Source organism: Phyllobates terribilis, unplaced genomic scaffold (assembly GCF_046119375.1).
Source record: "Phyllobates terribilis strain yellow unplaced genomic scaffold, ASM4611937v1 Scaffold_487__1_contigs__length_1357975, whole genome shotgun sequence".
Taxonomy (NCBI): domain Eukaryota; kingdom Metazoa; phylum Chordata; class Amphibia; order Anura; family Dendrobatidae; genus Phyllobates; species Phyllobates terribilis.
This window is the reverse complement of record NW_027363247.1, coordinates 1,287,396-1,303,376: the sequence shown is the minus strand read 5'-3', so window position 1 is coordinate 1,303,376 and position 15,981 is coordinate 1,287,396. Positions and strand designations below refer to the sequence as shown.

At 44.7% G+C, this 15,981-nt stretch overlaps 7 non-coding genes and 2 pseudogenes across 7 annotated transcripts; all 9 read right to left on the bottom strand.

Moving 5' to 3' along the window:
- Positions 1-172: 172 nt before the first annotated feature.
- LOC141229607 (U2 spliceosomal RNA) lies at positions 173-363 on the bottom strand. The gene has a single exon (XR_012296263.1). It is a non-coding gene; the product is annotated as a U2 spliceosomal RNA (small nuclear RNA).
- Positions 364-1,481: 1,118 nt separating this feature from the next.
- LOC141229606 (U2 spliceosomal RNA) lies at positions 1,482-1,672 on the bottom strand. The gene has a single exon (XR_012296262.1). It is a non-coding gene; the product is annotated as a U2 spliceosomal RNA (small nuclear RNA).
- Positions 1,673-2,787: 1,115 nt separating this feature from the next.
- On the bottom strand, positions 2,788-2,978 carry LOC141229649 (U2 spliceosomal RNA). Its single transcript, XR_012296304.1, has one exon. It is a non-coding gene; the product is annotated as a U2 spliceosomal RNA (small nuclear RNA).
- A 1,115-nt stretch (positions 2,979-4,093) lies between these two features.
- LOC141229605 (U2 spliceosomal RNA) lies at positions 4,094-4,284 on the bottom strand. Its single transcript, XR_012296261.1, has one exon. It is a non-coding gene; the product is annotated as a U2 spliceosomal RNA (small nuclear RNA).
- A 1,115-nt stretch (positions 4,285-5,399) lies between these two features.
- On the bottom strand, positions 5,400-5,583 carry LOC141229694 (U2 spliceosomal RNA). The gene has a single exon (XR_012296339.1). It is a non-coding gene; the product is annotated as a U2 spliceosomal RNA (small nuclear RNA).
- A 794-nt stretch (positions 5,584-6,377) lies between these two features.
- Positions 6,378-6,469, bottom strand: LOC141229722 (U2 spliceosomal RNA; annotated as a pseudogene).
- Positions 6,470-7,584: 1,115 nt separating this feature from the next.
- LOC141229693 (U2 spliceosomal RNA) lies at positions 7,585-7,768 on the bottom strand. Its single transcript, XR_012296338.1, has one exon. It is a non-coding gene; the product is annotated as a U2 spliceosomal RNA (small nuclear RNA).
- A 794-nt stretch (positions 7,769-8,562) lies between these two features.
- Positions 8,563-8,654, bottom strand: LOC141229721 (U2 spliceosomal RNA; annotated as a pseudogene).
- A 1,115-nt stretch (positions 8,655-9,769) lies between these two features.
- On the bottom strand, positions 9,770-9,966 carry LOC141229682 (U2 spliceosomal RNA). Its single transcript, XR_012296331.1, has one exon. It is a non-coding gene; the product is annotated as a U2 spliceosomal RNA (small nuclear RNA).
- Between the last annotated feature and the right edge of the window lie 6,015 nt (positions 9,967-15,981).

Sequence of the window (15,981 nt, the reverse complement as noted above, 5' to 3'; positions counted from 1 at the left end):
GAAGTTGAACCAAAATGAGCTTGTAATCTGGCTTCTGCAACTTTGAACATGAAAAATCCAATGAGGAGAAGAAAAGCAAAGCCAAAGAGTCCATCCCAAAATCCGACAAACAAGCAAAATGAACAAAAAACATTGAATTCAACTCTTTCTGATTTTAGAAACTGCATTAAAGAAGGGGTGCACCGGTCCTGGAGATACTGCAATACCAGGTCAATGCGTGGAGTGGACAGAGCAAGCTCTTTTTCCATCTCCCTGTTCTAAAAATCCATTTAATATATGGTCCCCAGATAGGGGACGTATCAGATATTAAACTGATAAGAACAGATACTACACTTGATCTTAGCCAAAAGGCCGAGAAGCGATAACCAAAATTGGTTTCAAACTACGGAGCCACCCAAGGATCCTGAAAAGTCCATTTGTGGAGATGAGCTCCTGGACTCCCGTTAAGAAGACATGTTGTCAACCTCTAGATCCCTTACATGCCTGCACTTTTCGGCTTGCTGCTGCTGCTGCAATCCACGCGTTTTAGATCTGCATAACTCCACCTCTTTAAACACAGCACCTTCACCCCCTGCTGTTCCCACCCGCTTCAACACCGTTGGAAGGGAGGAGAACCAATTAAGGCGGGGGGTGGGGTGGAACGAGCAGCTGTCTACCCTTAGCAGGAGGGCTCCTGATTACATACCTCTCCTGCTGCTGCTGCTGCTGGCTGTCCAGCAGCAGACTGAAGGTGGCTGCTGCTGTGCACAGGTATATAAAGGCTCAGAGCCTATTATGACACGCGCAGCCAGCGTTCCATTGCCACATTCCATCTACTGCAGGCAGGATACCTGGCTGGCTGAATGTCGCTGAGAAGCTCACAGAGACCGCCATAAGCAACAGTTTAACAGAATGCCACAGACTAATCAACCAAACTTTTTGGGTTGGGTTCTCTTTTATAGTCTGCAGGCATTAAATGAAAGAAGTCAGTGTTCCAGCAGAGGGAGACAACGTTTCAGAAAAGGCATTGTAGCAAACCAAAAAAGAAATTTTAAGCGCAGCAGAGTAACCAGCGCACATACCTGTTAGCTCAGGTGAGTTTAAAAGGCTGCTGTTGATAACAAGGGCATTTGCTAAATAGATGGTGTGTGTGCAACAATATACTGAAAGGTCAATTATATTGTGCAGCTTATCTCACCACCTGTAGTTATTTAGGTGAAAGCTCCAAAATGCTTGCCTAATATGTCTGTTTATCCAAAAGGAAGTAAAAAGGGAGAGCTAGAAAGATAGCATTGCATCACATTACATGGCAATGCAATGCACAGTTGCTGAAGTTGAACCAAAATGAGCTTGTAATCTGGCTTCTGCAACTTTGAACATGAAAAATCCAATGAGGAGAAGAAAAGCAAAGCCAAAGAGTCCATCCCAAAATCCGACAAACAAGCAAAATGAACAAAAAACATTGAATTCAATTCTTTCTGATTTTAGAAACTGCATTAAAGAAGGGGTGCACCGGTCCTGGAGATACTGCAATACCAGGTCAATGCGTGGAGTGGACAGAGCAAGCTCTTTTTCCATCTCCCTGTTCTAAAAATCCATTTAATATATGGTCCCCAGATAGGGGACGTATCAGATATTAAACTGATAAGAACAGATACTACACTTGATCTTAGCCAAAAGGCCGAGAAGCGATAACCAGAATTGGTTTCAAACTACGGAGCCACCCAAGGATCCTGAAAAGTCCATTTGTGGAGATGAGCTCCTGGACTCCCGTTAAGAAGACATGTTGTCAACCTCTAGATCCCTTACATGCCTGCACTTTTCGGCTTGCTGCTGCTGCAATCCACGCGTTTTAGATCTGCATAACTCCACCTCTTTAAACACAGCACCTTCACCCCCTGCTGTTCCCACCCGCTTCAACACCGTTGGAAGGGAGGAGAACCAATTAAGGCGGGGGGTGGGGTGGAACGAGCAGCTGTCTACCCTTAGCAGGAGGGCTCCTGATTACATACCTCTCCTGCTGCTGCTGCTGCTGGCTGTCCAGCAGCAGACTGAAGGTGGCTGCTGCTGTGCACAGGTATATAAAGGCTCAGAGCCTATTATGACACGCGCAGCCAGCGTTCCATTGCCACATTCCATCTACTGCAGGCAGGATACCTGGCTGGCTGAATGTCGCTGAGAAGCTCACAGAGACCGCCATAAGCAACAGTTTAACAGAATGCCACAGACTAATCAACCAAACTTTTTGGGTTGGGTTCTCTTTTATAGTCTGCAGGCATTAAATGAAAGAAGTCAGTGTTCCAGCAGAGGGAGACAACGTTTCAGAAAAGGCATTGTAGCAAACCAAAAAAGAAATTTTAAGCGCAGCAGAGTAACCAGCGCACATACCTGTTAGCTCAGGTGAGTTTAAAAGGCTGCTGTTGATAACAAGGGCATTTGCTAAATAGATGGTGTGTGTGCAACAATATACTGAAAGGTCAATTATATTGTGCAGCTTATCTCACCACCTGTAGTTATTTAGGTGAAAGCTCCAAAATGCTTGCCTAATATGTCTGTTTATCCAAAAGGAAGTAAAAAGGGAGAGCTAGAAAGATAGCATTGCATCACATTACATGGCAATGCAATGCACAGGTGCTGAAGTTGAACCAAAATGAGCTTGTAATCTGGCTTCTGCAACTTTGAACATGAAAAATCCAATGAGGAGAAGAAAAGCAAAGCCAAAGAGTCCATCCCAAAATCCGACAAACAAGCAAAATGAACAAAAAACATTGAATTCAATTCTTTCTGATTTTAGAAACTGCATTAAAGAAGGGGTGCACCGGTCCTGGAGATACTGCAATACCAGGTCAATGCGTGGAGTGGACAGAGCAAGCTCTTTTTCCATCTCCCTGTTCTAAAAATCCATTTAATATATGGTCCCCAGATAGGGGACGTATCAGATATTAAACTGATAAGAACAGATACTACACTTCATCTTAGCCAAAAGGCCGAGAAGCGATAACCAGAATTGGTTTCAAACTACGGAGCCACCCAAGGATCCTGAAAAGTCCATTTGTGGAGATGAGCTCCTGGACTCCCGTTAAGAAGACATGTTGTCAACCTCTAGATCCCTTACATGCCTGCACTTTTCGGCTTGCTGCTGCTGCAATCCACGCGTTTTAGATCTGCATAACTCCACCTATTTAAACACAGCACCTTCACCCCCTGCTGTTCCCACCCGCCTCAACACCGTTGGAAGGGAGGAGAACCAATTAAGGCGGGGGGTGGGGTGGAACGAGCAGCTGTCTACCCTTAGCAGGAGGGCTCCTGATTACATACCTCTCCTGCTGCTGCTGCTGCTGGCTGTCCAGCAGCAGACTGAAGGTGGCTGCTGCTGTGCACAGGTAAATAAAGGCTCAGAGCCTATTATGACACGCGCAGCCAGCGTTCCATTGCCACATTCCATCTACTGCAGGCAGGATACCTGGCTGGCTGAATGTCGCTGAGAAGCTCACAGAAACCGCCATAAGCAACAGTTTAACAGAATGCCACAGACTAATCAACCAAACTTTTTGGGTTGGGTTCTCTTTTATAGTCTGCAGGCATTAAATGAAAGAAGTCAGTGTTCCAGCAGAGCGAGACAACGTTTCAGAAAAGGCATTGTAGCAAACCAAAAAAGAAATTTTAAGCGCAGCAGAGTAACCAGCGCACATACCTGTTAGCTCAGGTGAGTTTAAAAGGCTGCTGTTGATAACAAGGGCATTTGCTAAATAGATGGTGTGTGTGCAACAATATACTGAAAGGTCAATTATATTGTGCAGCTTATCTCACCACCTGTAGTTATTTAGGTGAAAGCTCCAAAATGCTTGCCTAATATGTCTGTTTATCCAAAAGGAAGTAAAAAGGGAGAGCTAGAAAGATAGCATTGCATCACATTACATGGCAATGCAATGCACAGTTGCTGAAGTTGAACCAAAATGAGCTTGTAATCTGGCTTCTGCAACTTTGAACATGAAAAATCCAATGAGGAGAAGAAAAGCAAAGCCAAAGAGTCCATCCCAAAATCCGACAAACAAGCAAAATGAACAAAAAACATTGAATTCAATTCTTTCTGATTTTAGAAACTGCATTAAAGAAGGGGTGCACCGGTCCTGGAGATACTGCAATACCAGGTCAATGCGTGGAGTGGACAGAGCAAGCTCTTTTTCCATCTCCCTGTTCTAAAAATCCATTTAATATATGGTCCCCAGATAGGGGACGTATCAGATATTAAACTGATAAGAACAGATACTACACTTGATCTTAGCCAAAAGGCCGAGAAGCGATAACCAGAATTGGTTTCAAACTACGGAGCCACCCAAGGATCCTGAAAAGTCCATTTGTGGAGATGAGCTCCTGGACTCCCGTTAAGAAGACATGTTGTCAACCTCTAGATCCCTTACATGCCTGCACTTTTCGGCTTGCTGCTGCTGCAATCCACGCGTTTTAGATCTGCATAACTCCACCTATTTAAACACAGCACCTTCACCCCCTGCTGTTCCCACCCGCCTCAACACCGTTGGAAGGGAGGAGAACCAATTAAGGCGGGGGGTGGGGTGGAACGAGCAGCTGTCTACCCTTAGCAGGAGGGCTCCTGATTACATACCTCTCCTGCTGCTGCTGCTGCTGGCTGTCCAGCAGCAGACTGAAGGTGGCTGCTGCTGTGCACAGGTAAATAAAGGCTCAGAGCCTATTATGACACGCGCAGCCAGCGTTCCATTGCCACATTCCATCTACTGCAGGCAGGATACCTGGCTGGCTGAATGTCGCTGAGAAGCTCACAGAGACCGCCATAAGCAACAGTTTAACAGAATGCCACAGACTAATCAACCAAACTTTTTGGGTTGGGTTCTCTTTTATAGTCTGCAGGCATTAAATGAAAGAAGTCAGTGTTCCAGCAGAGGGAGACAACGTTTCAGAAAAGGCATTGTAGCAAACCAAAAAAGAAATTTTAAGCGCAGCAGAGTAACCAGCGCACATACCTGTTAGCTCAGGTGAGTTTAAAAGGCTGCTGTTGATAACAAGGGCATTTGCTAAATAGATGGTGTGTGTGCAACAATATACTGAAAGGTCAATTATATTGTGCAGCTTATCTCACCACCTGTAGTTATTTAGGTGAAAGCTCCAAAATGCTTGCCTAATATGTCTGTTTATCCAAAAGGAAGTAAAAAGGGAGAGCTAGAAAGATAGCATTGCATCACATTACATGGCAATGCAATGCACAGTTGCTGAAGTTGAACCAAAATGAGCTTGTAATCTGGCTTCTGCAACTTTGAACATGAAAAATCCAATGAGGAGAAGAAAAGCAAAGCCAAAGAGTCCATCCCAAAATCCGACAAACAAGCAAAATGAACAAAAAACATTGAATTCAATTCTTTCTGATTTTAGAAACTGCATTAAAGAAGGGGTGCACCGGTCCTGGAGATACTGCAATACCAGGTCAATGCGTGGAGTGGACAGAGCAAGCTCTTTTTCCATCTCCCTGTTCTAAAAATCCATTTAATATATGGTCCCCAGATAGGGGACGTATCAGATATTAAACTGATAAGAACAGATTCCTTTTTTTTTTCTTTTCGAAAGCCCGAATTCGTGTACAAAACCCGAGTGCGCTTAAAAAAGTGACAAGTGCCACAAAAAAAGTGCACTAGGATGCTGGTCTTCTTGAAACCCTCTCCAAAAGGAGAAGGGTCCCCCAAACCATTCCCCTTCCCTCCGAGCCAAAAGGCCACAGCGAGGAACAGGGACAAAAAGCCACCTCCAGCCGAAGCCAGAGGCGACCCAATCTTACCCCCAGCACCTGCCCGAGTTCTCACCCGAGCAAGGCACTGGGAGCCAAAGACTGTGCTCCCCTCCCGGAAGAGGGGAGCCAACAACGCTCTCCTCCCGAAAGAGGAGAGCCAGGGGGGTTCAGGGGGGAGCGGAACCTGATGGCCACACACTCCCCCCCTAGACCTGCCAAGAGAGGAACCCGTAAGGGAACCGCATCCCGACAAAATCCTAGTAGGACGTGACACACGTGAATAAGTGGACACACAGTGACAAAGAAATTAAATAAATAGTGAAGGTTTCACAGTATAATACTGCCCGGACCTTCGACCGGGAATTGAAAAATTCCCCATCCTAAGGCCAGAAGGCCCGGAATAAGGGTGTGTGCGAAGAAAGAAAATTTGAAGTGCTTGTGCAAATGTGCCATAAACTCAAGTGGGGTTCCCAATCCCAGTGAGTTAAGGCACCCCAGGGTCACCACTCCTGGGGCACTTCACACTTCGGGCTTTCGATCTTCCCCGGCCCAATGGCGTCGATCCTGGGGGGCCATGCTTTCCACCAGATGACTATATTAGCCACCTGGCGTACTAACAAGCGCCTAAACCCCAGTGTGCATAATGTATCAATCTACTAGGGCGGCCAACATCCAAAACCGCCTTTTCGAAAGATACTACACTTGATCTTAGCCAAAAGGCCGAGAAGCGATAACCAGAATTGGTTTCAAACTACGGAGCCACCCAAGGATCCTGAAAAGTCCATTTGTGGAGATGAGCTCCTGGACTCCCGTTAAGAAGACATGTTGTCAACCTCTAGATCCCTTACATGCCTGCACTTTTCGGCTTGCTGCTGCTGCAATCCACGCGTTTTAGATCTGCATAACTCCACCTCTTTAAACACAGCACCTTCACCCCCTGCTGTTCCCACCCGCCTCAACACCGTTGGAAGGGAGGAGAACCAATTAAGGCGGGGGGTGGGGTGGAACGAGCAGCTGTCTACCCTTAGCAGGAGGGCTCCTGATTACATACCTCTCCTGCTGCTGCTGCTGCTGGCTGTCCAGCAGCAGACTGAAGGTGGCTGCTGCTGTGCACAGGTATATAAAGGCTCAGAGCCTATTATGACACGCGCAGCCAGCGTTCCATTGCCACATTCCATCTACTGCAGGCAGGATACCTGGCTGGCTGAATGTCGCTGAGAAGCTCACAGAGACCGCCATAAGCAACAGTTTAACAGAATGCCACAGACTAATCAACCAAACTTTTTGGGTTGGGTTCTCTTTTATAGTCTGCAGGCATTAAATGAAAGAAGTCAGTGTTCCAGCAGAGGGAGACAACGTTTCAGAAAAGGCATTGTAGCAAACCAAAAAAGAAATTTTAAGCGCAGCAGAGTAACCAGCGCACATACCTGTTAGCTCAGGTGAGTTTAAAAGGCTGCTGTTGATAACAAGGGCATTTGCTAAATAGACGGTGTGTGTGCAACAATATACTGAAAGGTCAATTATATTGTGCAGCTTATCTCACCACCTGTAGTTATTTAGGTGAAAGCTCCAAAATGCTTGCCTAATATGTCTGTTTATCCAAAAGGAAGTAAAAAGGGAGAGCTAGAAAGATAGCATTGCATCACATTACATGGCAATGCAATGCACAGTTGCTGAAGTTGAACCAAAATGAGCTTGTAATCTGGCTTCTGCAACTTTGAACATGAAAAATCCAATGAGGAGAAGAAAAGCAAAGCCAAAGAGTCCATCCCAAAATCCGACAAACAAGCAAAATGAACAAAAAATATTGAATTCAATTCTTTCTGATTTTAGAAACTGCATTAAAGAAGGGGTGCACCGGTCCTGGAGATACTGCAATACCAGGTCAATGCGTGGAGTGGACAGAGCAAGCTCTTTTTCCATCTCCCTGTTCTAAAAATCCATTTAATATATGGTCCCCAGATAGGGGACGTATCAGATATTAAACTGATAAGAACAGATTCCTTTTTTTTTTCTTTTCGAAAGCCCGAATTCGTGTACAAAACCCGAGTGCGCTTAAAAAAGTGACAAGTGCCACAAAAAAAGTGCACTAGGATGCTGGTCTTCTTGAAACCCTCTCCAAAAGGAGAAGGGTCCCCCAAACCATTCCCCTTCCCTCCGAGCCAAAAGGCCACAGCGAGGAACAGGGACAAAAAGCCACCTCCAGCCGAAGCCAGAGGCGACCCAATCTTACCCCCAGCACCTGCCCGAGTTCTCACCCGAGCAAGGCACTGGGAGCCAAAGACTGTGCTCCCCTCCCGGAAGAGGGGAGCCAACAACGCTCTCCTCCCGAAAGAGGAGAGCCAGGGGGGTTCAGGGGGGAGCGGAACCTGATGGCCACACACTCCCCCCCTAGACCTGCCAAGAGAGGAACCCGTAAGGGAACCGCATCCCGACAAAATCCTAGTAGGACGTGACACACGTGAATAAGTGGACACACAGTGACAAAGAAATTAAATAAATAGTGAAGGTTTCACAGTATAATACTGCCCGGACCTTCGACCGGGAATTGAAAAATTCCCCATCCTAAGGCCAGAAGGCCCGGAATAAGGGTGTGTGCGAAGAAAGAAAATTTGAAGTGCTTGTGCAAATGTGCCATAAACTCAAGTGGGGTTCCCAATCCCAGTGAGTTAAGGCACCCCAGGGTCACCACTCCTGGGGCACTTCACACTTCGGGCTTTCGATCTTCCCCGGCCCAATGGCGTCGATCCTGGGGGGCCATGCTTTCCACCAGATGACTATATTAGCCACCTGGCGTACTAACAAGCGCCTAAACCCCAGTGTGCATAATGTATCAATCTACTAGGGCGGCCAACATCCAAAACCGCCTTTTCGAAAGATACTACACTTGATCTTAGCCAAAAGGCCGAGAAGCGATAACCAGAATTGGTTTCAAACTACGGAGCCACCCAAGGATCCTGAAAAGTCCATTTGTGGAGATGAGCTCCTGGACTCCCGTTAAGAAGACATGTTGTCAACCTCTAGATCCCTTACATGCCTGCACTTTTCGGCTTGCTGCTGCTGCAATCCATGCGTTTTAGATCTGCATAACTCCACCTCTTTAAACACAGCACCTTCACCCCCTGCTGTTCCCACCCGCCTCAACACCGTTGGAAGGGAGGAGAACCAATTAAGGCGGGGGGTGGGGTGGAACGAGCAGCTGTCTACCCTTAGCAGGAGGGCTCCTGATTACATACCTCTCCTGCTGCTGCTGCTGCTGGCTGTCCAGCAGCAGACTGAAGGTGGCTGCTGCTGTGCACAGGTATATAAAGGCTCAGAGCCTATTATGACACGCGCAGCCAGCGTTCCATTGCCACATTCCATCTACTGCAGGCAGGATACCTGGCTGGCTGAATGTCGCTGAGAAGCTCACAGAGACCGCCATAAGCAACAGTTTAACAGAATGCCACAGACTAATCAACCAAACTTTTTGGGTTGGGTTCTCTTTTATAGTCTGCAGGCATTAAATGAAAGAAGTCAGTGTTCCAGCAGAAGGAGACAAAGTTTCAGAAAAGGCATTGTAGCAAACCAAAAAAGAAATTTTAAGCGCAGCAGAGTAACCAGCGCACATACCTGTTAGCTCAGGTGAGTTTAAAAGGCTGCTGTTGATAACAAGGGCATTTGCTAAATAGACGGTGTGTGTGCAACAATATACTGAAAGGTCAATTATATTGTGCAGCTTATCTCACCACCTGTAGTTATTTAGGTGAAAGCTCCAAAATGCTTGCCTAATATGTCTGTTTATCCAAAAGGAAGTAAAAAGGGAGAGCTAGAAAGATAGCATTGCATCACATTACATGGCAATGCAATGCACAGTTGCTGAAGTTGAACCAAAATGAGCTTGTAATCTGGCTTCTGCAACTTTGAACATGAAAAATCCAATGAGGAGAAGAAAAGCAAAGCCAAAGAGTCCATCCCAAAATCCGACAAACAAGCAAAATGAACAAAAAACATTGAATTCAATTCTTTCTGATTTTAGAAACTGCATTAAAGAAGGGGTGCACCGGTCCTGGAGATACTGCAATACCAGGTCAATGCGTGGAGTGGACAGAGCAAGCTCTTTTTCCATCTCCCTGTTCTAAAAATCCATTTAATATATGGTCCCCAGATAGGGGACGTATCAGATATTAAACTGATAAGAACAGATTTTTATTTTTTTTTTCCTCAGATTAAGACCCACATTAATTTATGCATCATAGCGCATATTCACATAACGGGTTCTCAAATCATCATTCGGAAAAACAAAAACAAAATCCCAAAAAACACAACCCTGCAATTAACTGTTACTTACTGTAAGAAGTCCAATGTGAAAAGTTCCAGAGTGCTTCTGCTGCTGTCTCACCATACTTCTTTTTATCCAATAAATAGGCATAAAACAGTCTAGCAAGAAAAATCTTTCTGCATTCCATGGGGGAAAAAACAATCTTTTTAAAAATCACCAAATTCCGAACGTCCCATAAAACCTCTTTATATATGACAAAAATAATCCAGCTTGCCCGCTTCCTTTGCGAGTACTTAAAATCTTGACCTATTAAAATCCTTTCAAAATCGAAACAATGAAAACCAACTAAAGCAACAAACATACGTGACAACAAGGTAAAAACTTTTTTAGCAAAAAAACAGTCCCAAAAAATATGCTGTATTGTTTCCACCTTATTGCAACCTTCCCTAGGACATAGTTCTTGAACCTTTATCCCCCGGTCATTCAAAAAAGCCCTTGTTGGCAAGCATCCATGCAACGCCATCCAGGTTACATCCTTCTGTCTGTTGCTGATTCCACGCATGAAAAAAAGCTTCCACACCTGTCCAGACTGTGCATTATTACAAAACGGCACATCAGATAACATCTCCTTCTTCTTAATACCTGAGACAATCAGTTTTTTGTCCGGTCTAACCATGGAGCTTATCCCATTTTGATCATAGAAGGACCTAAGCACCACATAAAAAAACGGTATCACAAACGAAACTGGTTTTCTTAAATCCTTCTCACACCAGCTCCATTTCTGGAAAAGCCGTCCTGCTAAATATTTGCACATGTCCGCAGTCCTGTTATTGCACTGGGATAATTTATAAATGTTCAAAAAATAATGCATTCTTAAAAATAAGTCAATGTTAGGAAAATCACAACCCCCATTTTCCACAGAACACATAACCATTCCTCTTCTTAGTTTCTCCATTTTGGATCCCCAAAAAAACACAAACAGTTTCCTTGTCACTCTCTTTGTCCAAAGCACAGCAGGTGGGAAAATCAAAGCAGTGTACAGCAGAAGCGGGAGAATCACAGACTTGATTACCAGCACTTTCCCTCTCAGCGACAGGTTCCTTAGTTTCCAAAAGTTCAACTTCTGATCCATTTTGTCTTCTAGAATCTTCAGGCTGCTTTTCCCTTTCAGTTCCTTCTCAAAGATGACACCAAGAACCTCAATTTCCTCCCTACTCTCCACTCCTGCCACGTTAACCTCAACCTGCCTCCCAAAGTTACAAAGCTGGCACTTTCCCCAATTCACCGCCATACCAGCCACACAACAAAAAATCCTTACGTGCAAATTCACTCTATTGAGATCCGCCTGTGAACCACAAGTAAAAACAATATCATCCATATAACTTAAAGACTTGACTGGACCCCCGGATCCCCCAGGAATAAAAACACCAGCCACACACTTGTCAACTTGCACACTTTTTAAAAGGGCCTCCACCACACAGATAAAAAGAATTGGTGACAGGGGACAACCCTGCCTAACTCCCGATAAAATATTAAAACTGGAACTCACATGCCCATTAACTAAAATCTGGCTACTGACCCCACAATAAAAACTCTTAATGACCATCAATAATTTATCCGGAACACCAAGGTGACTTAAAGCAGAGAACAAAAATCTATGTGATATTTTATCAAAGGCTTTCTCCAGGTCCACCGACTGTAACAAAAGAGCATTCTTATTCAAATTAGCCTGATAAATTAAGTCTCTTAGAAGCAGCAAATTATCTGAAATTTTCCTACCAGGCACTGCACATGCCTGATACTCCCCCACCATATCACCTGTCACATCTGCCAGTCTACCAGCCACAATTTTAGAAATAATTTTGTAATCACTGTTTAACAATGTTATGGGCCTCCAATTTTTAATATCCCTCATGTCCCCTTTCTTATGAATCAGCGTAACAATCCCCCTACGCATAGAAACCGATAAAATCCCATGAGTAAAACCATATTGCACCACCCGGGAAAACTCCACACCTATAATATCCCAAAATCTAACATAAAATTCAGCAGGAAGACCATCACAGCCTGGCGTCTTGCCTTTCGCCAAGCCATCCACTGCCCGTCTAATTTCATCTTTCCCAACCTCCTCACTTAAAAACCCAATTTTCTCCTCAGGAATATTATTAGTTAATACTTTGCAATAATCATTAATTTCCGCATCACTGGCTCTACTATCGTTAGAGAAGAGTGTTTCATAAAAGGAAAGAATACTGCCAATCATCTCATCCCCAGATACCTCCCCTGCAGGAGAAAAAACAGACTTAAAAACCCCTTTAGGTTTAAAACATTTTTTAAAAAAGTATCTCGAACATTGCTCATTTTCCTCCATGTGCTTTATTTTTGCCTTAAACATAATAGTCTTCCCTTTTTCAATAAGTATCTTCTTCAGTTCGTCCTTCAAATCTGCAATCTCTTTATCCACCTCCATCCCCGCTCTCTTAAACTTATGGAGTACTTCCAATTTTGAAATAACAGCAGCATCATGATCCCTTTTGGCTTTCGCTCTCCTAAAACACACCCCTTTAAAATAACATGCAAATTTCTCCTTAGCCCAGTCCCACCACTCTAGCAAATCTTTAAAAAGGTGCTGTTCAGACACACAAGACAAAAACACTTTATTAAAACCAACCTTAACACTCTCCTCTTCCAGCAGGCTTACGTTCAGCTTCCAGAGTCCCTTTCCAAAAGCCAGGGACTCAGCTATACACAGATCTACCACTATCATCTTGTGGTCAGAAAAAGTCGTCATCACGTGGTTGCACTTGGCCACCTTAATCCCTTCAGACATAAAAACATAGTCAATTCGGGAAACACTACGTCCACTATCTGATATGTATGTGAACTTATCACTTGGCCCAACCATCAGACCAGCATCCGTGTAGCGTAAATCCTGCACAATCTGATTTAAAATATTAGACGTAACATCAGTCCTACCTTCCGTAGAGCTCTTACGATCTTTTGCGGATCTGACACAATTAAAATCTCCAGCCACTATAGTGAAGTCTCTGCCTGGTAAAAACAACTTTAGAGACTCCAAAAACCCAACTCTTGCTTGTTTATCAGCAGGGGCATAAACATTAAAAACCCGTACCCGCTGACCTAAAAAATCCACTAATAAAAACAAACATCTCCCAGGTATGATTACTTTAAACTCTAAAACCTTTAGACTGGAATTACACAGTAAAATGCCCACCCCTTCATTCCTGTTTTCTGAGCATGGGGACCAAAAAGATTGCCCCTTATTCCACTCACTCTCATGCGGGGCAGATTTAATTACACATTCCTGCAGACAGACAATATCTGCATTCACACTCTCAATGTAATCCAGTATCCCTGCTCTCCTACAAGCAGAACCAATCCCTCGTACATTCAGAGAAGCAACACACAACGCCATCATAACAACAGGAAAAAATCTCCACCATACCCGATCCATCATGAACCAGGAGAAAACCCACTCCTGCCACCCACTTTTCTACGTATATCAGGCGACTCAGAACTCGAGTCCCTGTTAGAATAACCTGGTCTTAGGGAGACTGGATCTTCCTGCCCCCCAGACCAACACCCCTCCACCTTACTTCTTTAATCACGGAGGCATAACTCTCCTCCTTGCCATCATCTTCCTCCTCATTTTCACTCCAATCACTGTTAACCCTATCACGCTGCTGAGGGGTTATAGTTCCATCCGAATCAGAATCCTCCTCCTCCAAAACCTCCATTTCCTCACCCCCATCTCTTCCCAAAACAGGATTCACTGACTCCGCCATATTAGACAAATCCATCCCATCACCCGGGCCATGCACATCAGCTACTTTGTTTATTACTTCCAGCCCCTCCCTCAAACCAACATTCTTCTGGCTCCGCCCCTTTTCCTCCATCTTGGGCACCGCATGGTCTCTTCCCCTACCACCATCTTGTTTTTGGCTTTCCCCCTCTGAATCTGAGCCTTCGCCCTCCTCCCCACTTTCCTGCCGAGTCTTCTTCTGCCTCTCTTCAGCGTCCACCTGTGACCTAGGAATCTGAGCCCACAATCTACATTTCCTTGCAAGGTGATCTGCATGTCCACACAAATCACACACCTTATTCATTGGGCAACCACTTGCAACATGCCCAGATTTCCCACAACCTCTACAAACATCACCTTGCACTGGACAATCTTTCTGAACATGTCCAAACTCATGACACTTCCTACAATATTCCATCTGTCCATTATAAAAACAAAATCCCCTTTCTCCTCCGATAGAAAACTGTGCAGGAATGCTCTTGGCACCCCCAATAGCTCTATCATCCGGTCTCAGTTTTACAACATATCTCCTCTTGCCATTTAGATAATTGTATTTGTTCTTCATTCTTCACAAAAATTTAACCTCACTACAATACCGAGCTAAAAAATTGGAAACAGTCTCATCCGGAACTTTAGGGTTATACATGTGCACAACCACATACTTATATGTCTGCTGGAACAGAGGTTCCAGTGCAATAAACTCTAGGCATTTCAATTCCTTTTCTTCCTTCATTCGTACCAACTCCATGTAGACTCTCTGGCAAATACTCAAAGAAACAAAAGTGATATCATAAATTCCTTGTTTCTGAAAATCCTGCAGTGCCAATACATCCGTTACCTTCAAGCCATTAATGTTCTTCAAGACATCAACGCAAACTTGGTCCAAACCGATTTCTCCTTCATGACCTGCAGCCACCTTCAGACGGACCGAGTCCTCTAATCCACGTGTTTTCTCCACCATTTTTACAGCAGATAAACACAATCGCCGCTCAATCGCACACTAGGGCCCCACAAGGGGGAACCACAGTCACAACTGCCCTCCAAACAACACCAGCAGCAGAAAACCACCACTGATCTTGCCAAAAGGCCGAGAAGCGATAACCAGAATTGGTTTCAAACTACGGAGCCACCCAAGGATCCTGAAAAGTCCATTTGTGGAGATGAGCTCCTGGACTCCCGTTAAGAAGACATGTTGTCAACCTCTAGATCCCTTACATGCCTGCACTTTTCGGCTTGCTGCTGCTGCAATCCACGCGTTTTAGATCTGCATAACTCCACCTCTTTAAACACAGCACCTTCACCCCCTGCTGTTCCCACCCGCCTCAACACCGTTGGAAGGGAGGAGAACCAATTAAGGCGGGGGGTGGGGTGGAACGAGCAGCTGTCTACCCTTAGCAGGAGGGCTCCTGATTACATACCTCTCCTGCTGCTGCTGCTGCTGGCTGTCCAGCAGCAGACTGAAGGTGGCTGCTGCTGTGCACAGGTATATAAAGGCTCAGAGCCTATTATGACACGCGCAGCCAGCGTTCCATTGCCACATTCCATCTACTGCAGGCAGGATACCTGGCTGGCTGAATGTCGCTGAGAAGCTCACAGAGACCGCCATAAGCAACAGTTTAACAGAATGCCACAGACTAATCAACCAAACTTTTTGGGTTGGGTTCTCTTTTATAGTCTGCAGGCATTAAATGAAAGAAGTCAGTGTTCCAGCAGAGGGAGACAACGTTTCAGAAAAGGCATTGTAGCAAACCAAAAAAGAAATTTTAAGCGCAGCAGAGTAACCAGCGCACATACTTGTTAGCTCAGGTGAGTTTAAAAGGCTGCTGTTGATAACAAGGGCATTTGCTAAATAGATGGTGTGTGTGCAACAATATACTGAAAGGTCAATTATATTGTGCAGCTTATCTCACCACCTGTAGTTATTTAGGTGAAAGCTCCAAAATGCTTGCCTAATATGTCTGTTTATCCAAAAGGAAGTAAAAAGGGAGAGCTAGAAAGATAGCATTGCATCACATTACATGGCAATGCAATGCACAGTTGCTGAAGTTGAACCAAAATGAGCTTGTAATCTGGCTTCTGCAACTTTGAACATGAAAAATCCAATGAGGAGAAGAAAAGCAAAGCCAAAGAGTCCATCCCAAAATCCGACAAACAAGCAAA